The following is an 8,516-nucleotide window of genomic DNA, read 5'->3' on the forward strand; positions in this document are numbered from 1 at the left end:
TAGAAAAAATATGGAAAATAATTCAATATCCAATCCTCTTCAAATTCCGTTGTTTATCAACCGGACATCGGTTTATGATTGTTTATACTTGTCATAAAACATCCAACACGTCCCCAAGCGTCCCCCGCCCCGCCCCGCAGCCCCCGCGCCTACGAAATCCTCTCCGTCCCGCGTGACGTCATTCCCCCGCGCCACGGAAAACCCCCTCCATCCTGCGTGACGTCATTCCCCCGCGCCGCTGAGATCCCCTCGCGCCTCACCCCCCTTGAGAGGACCTGCGTTAGAACTCTCCTTGTATACCTACTAACAAAATAAATAAAAATTTTTATCATAAAAATAAATGCGGAATTTGAAATAAAGTTTTACATAAAACGTTAAAATGTTAAAATTGAACTGAATTTTTAAATATGTATTCTTACTGCTTTAATATATTAAATATGTATACGTAGCTTTAATAATAATAATAAATCCATACTACATAATTTCAGCTTTTAACTTGCTTTAATTGTACACATTATATTTCAGCCTTCGATACAGTCGATCCAATTAACTGACATCTATGTAGCGATCAATTTATTAAAATTGCGATAGGTAATCTCCCGCATGATAAAAAGATTGACACAACCATTAAAACTCACCCTGTATATATGTGTGTGTGTGTGTGTGTGTGTGTGTGTGCGCGCGCGCGCGCGTGCGTGCGTGCGTGTGTAGCGTATACGGGAGTTATGTGAGCAAGCGAGAAGGTAATAAGAGAGAGCGAAATGGCAATAAGAGCGAACGAGATAGCAATAGCACGAGCAACGAAGACTTGGAAATCGAGTCTTTCTTATAGCCTGGCACACTATTTCTGCCGACAATCGAGCGTCAAGTCATGTTAACAGATCCTGCTGGATTTCTGCTATCAATCTGCTGTCAGATTCTGTGAGCAGGCTCTGTCAGCAGAATATAAGCTGAATGAGGACGCAGTTGATGTCAGTCTGCTGATATACTTTGATTAAATCTGTTACCAGTCTGCCAACATACTGCTAACATTTTGCTTACGGGGTTTCTTTACATGAAAAAGGATTTTAGTTTAATGGAATACATTTTACAGTTACAATTCGGTGTGTAGTTTGTGATTCTCCAGCTGCAGCATTTGTGAAGTGTATTAAAGCATTTAATGGGTATTTTGGTTGTGCAAAATGTATGCAAGAAGGTGATTATAATAATTATTGAATGCTTTTTTTGGAAATAAATGCAAATTTAAGGACGGATGAAAATTTTGTTTATCAACAAAATAAAGAACATCATATTGGAAGATCAATTTTTGAAAAAGCAAATTTGGGAATGGTAAGTCAATTTCCATTAGATTATATGCACTTGGTTTGTCTAGGAGTGGTAAAAAAAATGCTTCATATTTTTATGCATGGAGAAATTAAAAGAATTAAATTTAGTTCTGCAGTTATACGTGAAATTTCACAAACTATGTAATATTTCAGAATGGATACCAAAAGATTTTGCACGGAAGACACGTAATTTAGAAGAGTTGGAACGTTGGAAAGCAACGGAATTAAGATTATTTTTATTATATGTAGGACCAGTTATATTTCAAAATTATTTGCCTCCAAATTATTTATTACATTTTAATTCTTTGCATTGTGCTATTAGGATATTATGTCATGAAAGTGATTGTATTAATAATAATGAATATGCTAAAAATTTGTTAACTTATTTTGTTGAAACTGCAAAAATATTATACGGAAAAGATTTTATTATTTATAACGTTTACAATTTAATTCACTTAGCTGATGATGTTCTAAAATTTGGTCATTTGGATTCATATAGTAGTTTTTCTTTTGAAAGTTTTTTATATGAAATTAAAAAACAATTAAAGAAAGCAGAAAAACCTCTTCAACAAATATATAATAGAATAGTGGAACGTGCTACATATAAAAAAACACGACGTGAATATAATGTTTCAAAACCTCAAGTTGCTCATTATAATTCTTTAAAATCAAATGAAACAAGATCAGCATATGATTCCATTTTTTATAAAACATTTGAACTTTTATCAAAAAAAGAGCCTGACAGTTTTTGTTACTTAAAAAGTTTTGATATTTTTCATATTATAAATATTTATAAATATGATAAAGAATTCATGATACAAGGTAGAATATTAATAAATACAAGCAATCTTCCTCATTATCCTGTAAATTCAAAATTATTTAACAATGTCGTTGGGAATGAATGGTCCGAATTAAAAAATTATCCACTGGATGAAATAAATATAAAGGCAATTTGTATTCCTTATAAAAAACATTCGTTTTTTTTCCTATAATTCATACATGTACATAGGGGGGACGTCGCCGCCATTAGATCGGGTGACAGGTGTGGAAGTGAGTGGCAGAAAGGAGAAGGAAAAGGGGATGGTTGGGAGAGGAGATGAGAGCTGGGAACGGAGGAGGAGGTGGGGGTATACCGGAGGGTTGTGAGGACATGGAGGCGGAGATGGAGAGAGAACGGATAGAGAGTTTTTTGGAAGAGAAAAGTTGGAGTAAAAGTGCTGAGTTTGGAAGAATGGCGGATGGAGGGAGAGGCGGGAAGAAGAGGAGTAGTGGAACGACGGAAATGGAGAGTGGAGATGGCGCTAGAGGCCGAAGGAAGGAGCGAGTGGAACGGCAGAGATGGAGAGTGGAGATGGCGCTAGAGGCTGGAGGAAGGTAAAGTCACTAGATATACAAAGTACCGCAATCCATAAGACTCAATGTATAAAGGTGAAAGCACATAAAATTGCAGGAGCACATAACCATAAGCATAAGAAAATTGATTGGTTCATTTTCTTATGCATATATTTGTGGACCAATCAATTTCTTTATGCTTATGGTTATGCGCCTATGCAATTTTATGTGCTTTCACCTTAAGGATTTGGAGCCAAAATGACGCCAAAAAGTACATGTGCACACTTTTGTTACGTATGTATGTACACTTTAAGTGCAATTTTCTAACTTGTATGTGAAATCTGAGAAGCATTCGTGACTAGGTTGTTGCGTAAAAGGCTATAGAAATCAAAGCGAAAAAGGTTTTCGTTTATTTCGCATCCCAAAAAGCGAAAATGACAACAAAAAATGCAAAAAATGGCTGAAATTAATTGCCAAAAATACATTGTCATTAAGGGGTCATGTAAATATATAATTTGAATGAACCGCTTATTGGAGTCAAAATGGCGAATGATTGCGGTACATTGTATATCCAGGGTGCGTTCCGATTTACGCATGTAACGCATAGACTGCATTACTGTTGCGCAGCGCTTCGAAATCGTTCCGTTTTATCAATGTGCATGAAGCGCTTTAATTATTCGGAACGGTGTCTGCGCATTCTATGCGCTAATACGATTTGAAAATGGTACAATAGTAAAAAAAATAAATAAAAATAGAATAAAATAATAAATACAAATAAAATAAAAAAATAAATAATAAATATAAATAAATAATAATAAATATAAACATAAATAAATATTAATAATAATAAATATAAATAAATAATAAATATAAATAAAATAAAATAATAAATTAAGGTAAAATAATATATTAATATTAGCTTGGCTTGCTTTCTCCATATCATTTTTATTTAAAAACAAAGTTATTATTTCATTAGTTTCTTCAATTAAAACTGGAAATTCATATAATTGTTGTTTTTCCATCGTCACAAAGAATCTGTTATCTGTTATTGCGTTCCGAATTACGCATAAAACGCATAGATCGCATCAACGCATCAACGCATCAACTGCCTCAAGTCGAGAGTAGAGGCAGTCAATGCGCTGGAAGGGTGCTAAGAATTTAGTACGGTTAGTACAATCTAGAGAATTCTCAGCGCTACTAAAGCGCTACCAATGCGCGCATTGGTTAAATCGGAACGATTTTCTATGCAGTCTACGCGCTTCATGCGTAATTCGGAACGCACCCCTAGTGACTTTAGAGGAAGGAAGCGAGCGGTAGATAGATCGATGCGTGGATCGATTAAAGAGAGACGGAGAGTACGGTGTTTAAGCCCCTTGCACAATGCTAGGCAACAGGCAATAAGAACAGAAATAGTATCTATTCTCTGCTCCTATTGGCGAATATTTTCTGTTCTGCGTATTTATTGGTGAATAGTTTCTATTCCTTATTTCTATTGCCTGTTGCCTAGCATTGTGCAAGGGGTTTTACAGTGAGGAAGTTGGAACGATAGATAAAAAGATGGAAAGTGGAGGACTGTGGAGGAGATCAGAGAACTGAGGGAGGTTATGGTGGAGCTGGTGTTGGTGTTAAGGAGGTTGACAAGGGGAATGGAGAGGAGAGAGGAGGTCGGTCAAGAGAGCGTGGGAGTTGAGGTTAGGACGGAGAGGGAAGGTGCAGAAGAGGAGAGTAGGGTGGAAGGTGAGAGGAGAGAAAAGGAAGAAGGAAGAGGAGGAAAGGAAGGCAGGAAGGTAGAGGAGTCAACGATAGGGAAGTGGAGCGTGGGAGTTGAGGTTAAGTTGGAGAGGGAAGGTGCAGAGGAGGAGATTAGGGTGGTAGGTGAGAAGAGAGAAAAGGAAGAGAGAAGAGAAGGAAAGGAAGGCAGGAAGGTGGAGGAGTCAACGATAGAGAAGTGGAAAGCATTAGAGATGAAGAAGGAGATGAGAGAGAGGACGGTGGAAGGAAGGAAAGCTGGTGATGGAGAGAGGAGGGGCAAGCGGTGGAAAGAAGTAGGTGGTATGAGGAAACAGAGGAGACGGAGGAGGAAAGTGATGAATAGTGGAAAAGGAGAGAGGAGGAAGAGGGTGAAGAAGGTAAGGAATGGAGAGCTGGAGAGGGAAGGGTAGGAGGTGGAAGAGGGGGGACGAGTAGGGACAAGGGGGAGAGAATAGGGATAGAGGAGGAAAGGTAGGAAAGATAGGAGAGGGAGTTAAGGGAAATGGAAGAAGTGGAGGGAGTGGAGAGGAGGAGTAGATAACCGCTAAAAAAAGAAATGTAATTGTTAATTGCAAATTACATTTTTTTTTTCGAAACAATTATGTGTTTTCTTTACACCAATCGATTTCTCTCATTATTTTGTACATAAAAGTATTAAGGTAAGATAATCGAAAAATGAATATTTTACTAGATATTTTATGGTTTATGTAAAATTAAGAAATTATTTCAAGCCTTATAACTCGAAAAGTACTTGATGAAAAAATACTTTATTATAGTGTTTTGGAAAGCTCTCGACATAAGCTATAAGAATATGCAATAAAAAATAGGTGGTTCCATTTAAGAAATTAAAGGTGTCCTTGACCTCACCTTAACGATGCCATCCAAGGTCAAACCAATGACACCATCTTATATTTCCCTCAAAACCATACAATTTTTGTCGAAAACGTTTTTCTCTAAAATGCTTAGTTTTTGAAAGAAAAGGGATGTACGGGTGGTCTAGGACACCCTGTATATGTATATGTATATTGATAAAAACTATCATTTAGCATAATCTTGTGTAATTTTTTAGGTTATATATGTTCTAAATACATCTTTGCAACATTCCAAATACATTATAAAATTATAATATTCTTAAGTTATAGATTTAATTTATAAAAATATGTCTAAATATGTGATATTTGTGCAATATAATAAAATATAATATGAGATATTTTAATGCTTTATAGTTGTGTATTGAACTGGACTCAGTCTTAAATCAATTCAGCTTACATTTAAATTTTTTTATAGTTTTAACATAACAATTACATATACAAAAATATATATCCATAAAAAATGTACTAACATATATGTAGAATTATAGAAAATATTTGAAAATTCCATGTCAAGTTAAATACAATATAATACTGTTTGTTGACTATTTGTGAAATATTTTGGATTAATACTGCATGTATTTTGTAAAGAATTAATATGTAGTGTGTTTAAATTATATTTATATATAGAAATGTATTTTGTTGTGCTGTGGGATGAGTGGTCTGCAACAATACCAGCTTCATGGTTAATATTCAGAACGAAAGAATTTAAGTAGCGACCGAAAGAAAAAAATCCGTGTTGAGTCTAAAAAGAAAACAACACCCAGTAATGATTGGGATAATATTCATTATAAAAAATATTTAGGACCTTTTGGTCCTAAATATTATAGATATAGATATATATCCTAAATATTATAGATATAGATATATATTAGATATATGGTAGATATACATATATTCTTATCTAATTTCTAACTTTTTCAGATACCTATAAGCAAGCTAGAGAATTTGAAATTCAAGCAATAAACATATCTACCTATAAATTACAAGCCATTATCAACAATAACAAAAAATGAAGGAAGCTCTGTACAAAAAGTATTAAATAAACCTGCAACTGATTGCAAATTGGAAACATTGACATGTGAAAAAGAAAAGCGCTTGGTAAAACTAGAAGATGAAAGACAAATTATAGAAAAAAGTAATTGTTCATTTTTGTTAATTACAAGTTTATAAAAGTCAATTAGTAGCATTAATAGGATTAATATATCTTTTCAATTTCATTTAATTTTTATTTTTCCGTACTTTTTAAGTAAAAATTTTGAAAATAGTAAATGTAAAAAGTTTGCAGAATAATCTAATACTACAATTTATATACAAACACGAGAACGATACTTATTCTGAATTACTACTTTTTATGTAATGAAAATTACTTTGAATTACTAGATAATGAAAAAGAAGCATATGGAGAAATCGAAAGCCATTTGGACTTTAATAGCTTGTTATCTTCACAGTTACCTTTGGAAACCGTAATTAATTTAGAAAAATATGATGAAATCACAGAAGGTATTAAGAAATAAATATATTATGTTATTGTGACTTCATTAACCATTATGATACAATTTTTTTCTTTTAAAATTAATTTGCATAAATAGTCTAAATTTTACATATACAATATAATTATACATCTTAGTTAATTATATTACATTTTTTAAATTAAAAATAAGAAAACTTAATTTTATTACATTTATATACTTAATAGAGTAATAAGTAGTACAAAATGTGTTTTTTATTGCTATAAATATAGATCACAATAGTTTAACCACAAACCCATCAGTGAACATTTCACATCAAGCTGAAGCAGTGGAACTTAACTTGAATGTTTTGAAAGTGGAAGAAATAAGTGAGTTGTAAAATAATTAATTTAATCTTTTCTACGGACATAACAGATTTATTTATATTATTATTACAATTTTTGAATTGGTTTTTTCTATGGTTTAGATGCGCCACTTTCCTCATCGTCACAAATAATATTTAATAAAACCAATCATCAAGAAACTGCAAAAAACATAAAAGGAAAAAAAGAATCTCACGAGTTATGTTGCAGTAAACATATGAGGATAAATTTTTAATAATATATATTTCAATAAAATATAATTTAACTATATATATTTATATATAGAAATAGACAATAATTATTACTTTTTTGAAACTATGACAGTATAAGAACAATTTATCTAACAGAAATTACATGGTACAGAAATGATCGTTTTATTATGGTAGTACTTCTTTAAGATAAACACTAAAAGCATTCTAGTAAATTCACATAGAAAGATGAAAATGATGAAATTAATATAAATTAATATAAAATGAAATTAATAATATCAATAATACTTATGCGACTGAGACTAGAAATATTCACATGGTTTTAATTATTAATTTTAAAATTATTGGTCCTTTATTTCATTAAAGAAAATCTCAATGGTAATATGTGTACACTACATTTTTTTAAGAAACTTAAAAGCGTCAAAAAATGTTTACACTTTCATTTTTATGTCTTAATAATCTTATGTCATTGTTGTGTTTCTCTTAATAGTCGCTTTATCATAAAATAAATACAAAAGATAACATTCAAAAAACAAAGCTGATCTTCAGATCTGAGAGATAGACTTTCAGATTTATCCCATTGAGAAAAATACATTATCGTAACTATAACATGATCGCTTTTGTACTGTGTAGTTTCTGTTTGACAAATTTTTTCCTACTCTCATACTTTTAAAGACAAAGTAATAATTAAGTTGTAGTAAGATAATAGTATCGCATTGCAGTAAAGCATTACTTCTCTCTCTGTATAATAACTAACTAATATAATATATATAATATATATATACATATATTATATAATAATAATAATTACATTAATTTTACATTGCATTAATTTTATTTAATTAATATGCATATGTATATACATATATATATATATATATATATATATATATTAATTTTTTTAATAGAAGCTTGTCAGAATGACATTCAAAAAATTCTACGATTATTGATTACAGTCCAACAATTATTGTTGGATGTAAACCCAAATTTTTCACAAGAAAATGCAATAAATATGAATTTACCAATTCGAACTCCTGAAGCACTAAAGCAATTTAATGAATTGATAACACAAGATTCCGCATCTTTACTGCAATATGTAAGTATACTTTTTATCAATTAAATATAAAAAACAATGTATAATAATTAAACACAAATATGTATATAATAATTAAATTAAATCTTTACAGAAAAAATT

At 31.7% G+C, this 8,516-nt stretch overlaps 1 long non-coding RNA gene across 1 annotated transcript; it reads left to right on the forward strand.

The window, feature by feature from the left end:
- Positions 1–2,147: 2,147 nt before the first annotated feature.
- LOC145970437 (uncharacterized) lies at positions 2,148–8,417 on the forward strand. The gene is made up of 5 exons (XR_014438464.1): positions 2,148–2,699; positions 6,203–6,416; positions 6,662–6,781; positions 7,023–7,118; positions 7,217–8,417. It is a non-coding gene; the product is annotated as an uncharacterized LOC145970437 (long non-coding RNA).
- Positions 8,418–8,516: the final 99 nt, after the last annotated feature.

The sequence above is a fragment of the Camponotus vicinus genome, unplaced genomic scaffold (genome assembly GCF_025532165.1).
Source record: "Camponotus vicinus isolate PSW18456_S1 unplaced genomic scaffold, iyCamVici1.0 SCAF_4, whole genome shotgun sequence".
Taxonomy (NCBI): Eukaryota; Metazoa; Arthropoda; class Insecta; order Hymenoptera; family Formicidae; genus Camponotus; species Camponotus vicinus.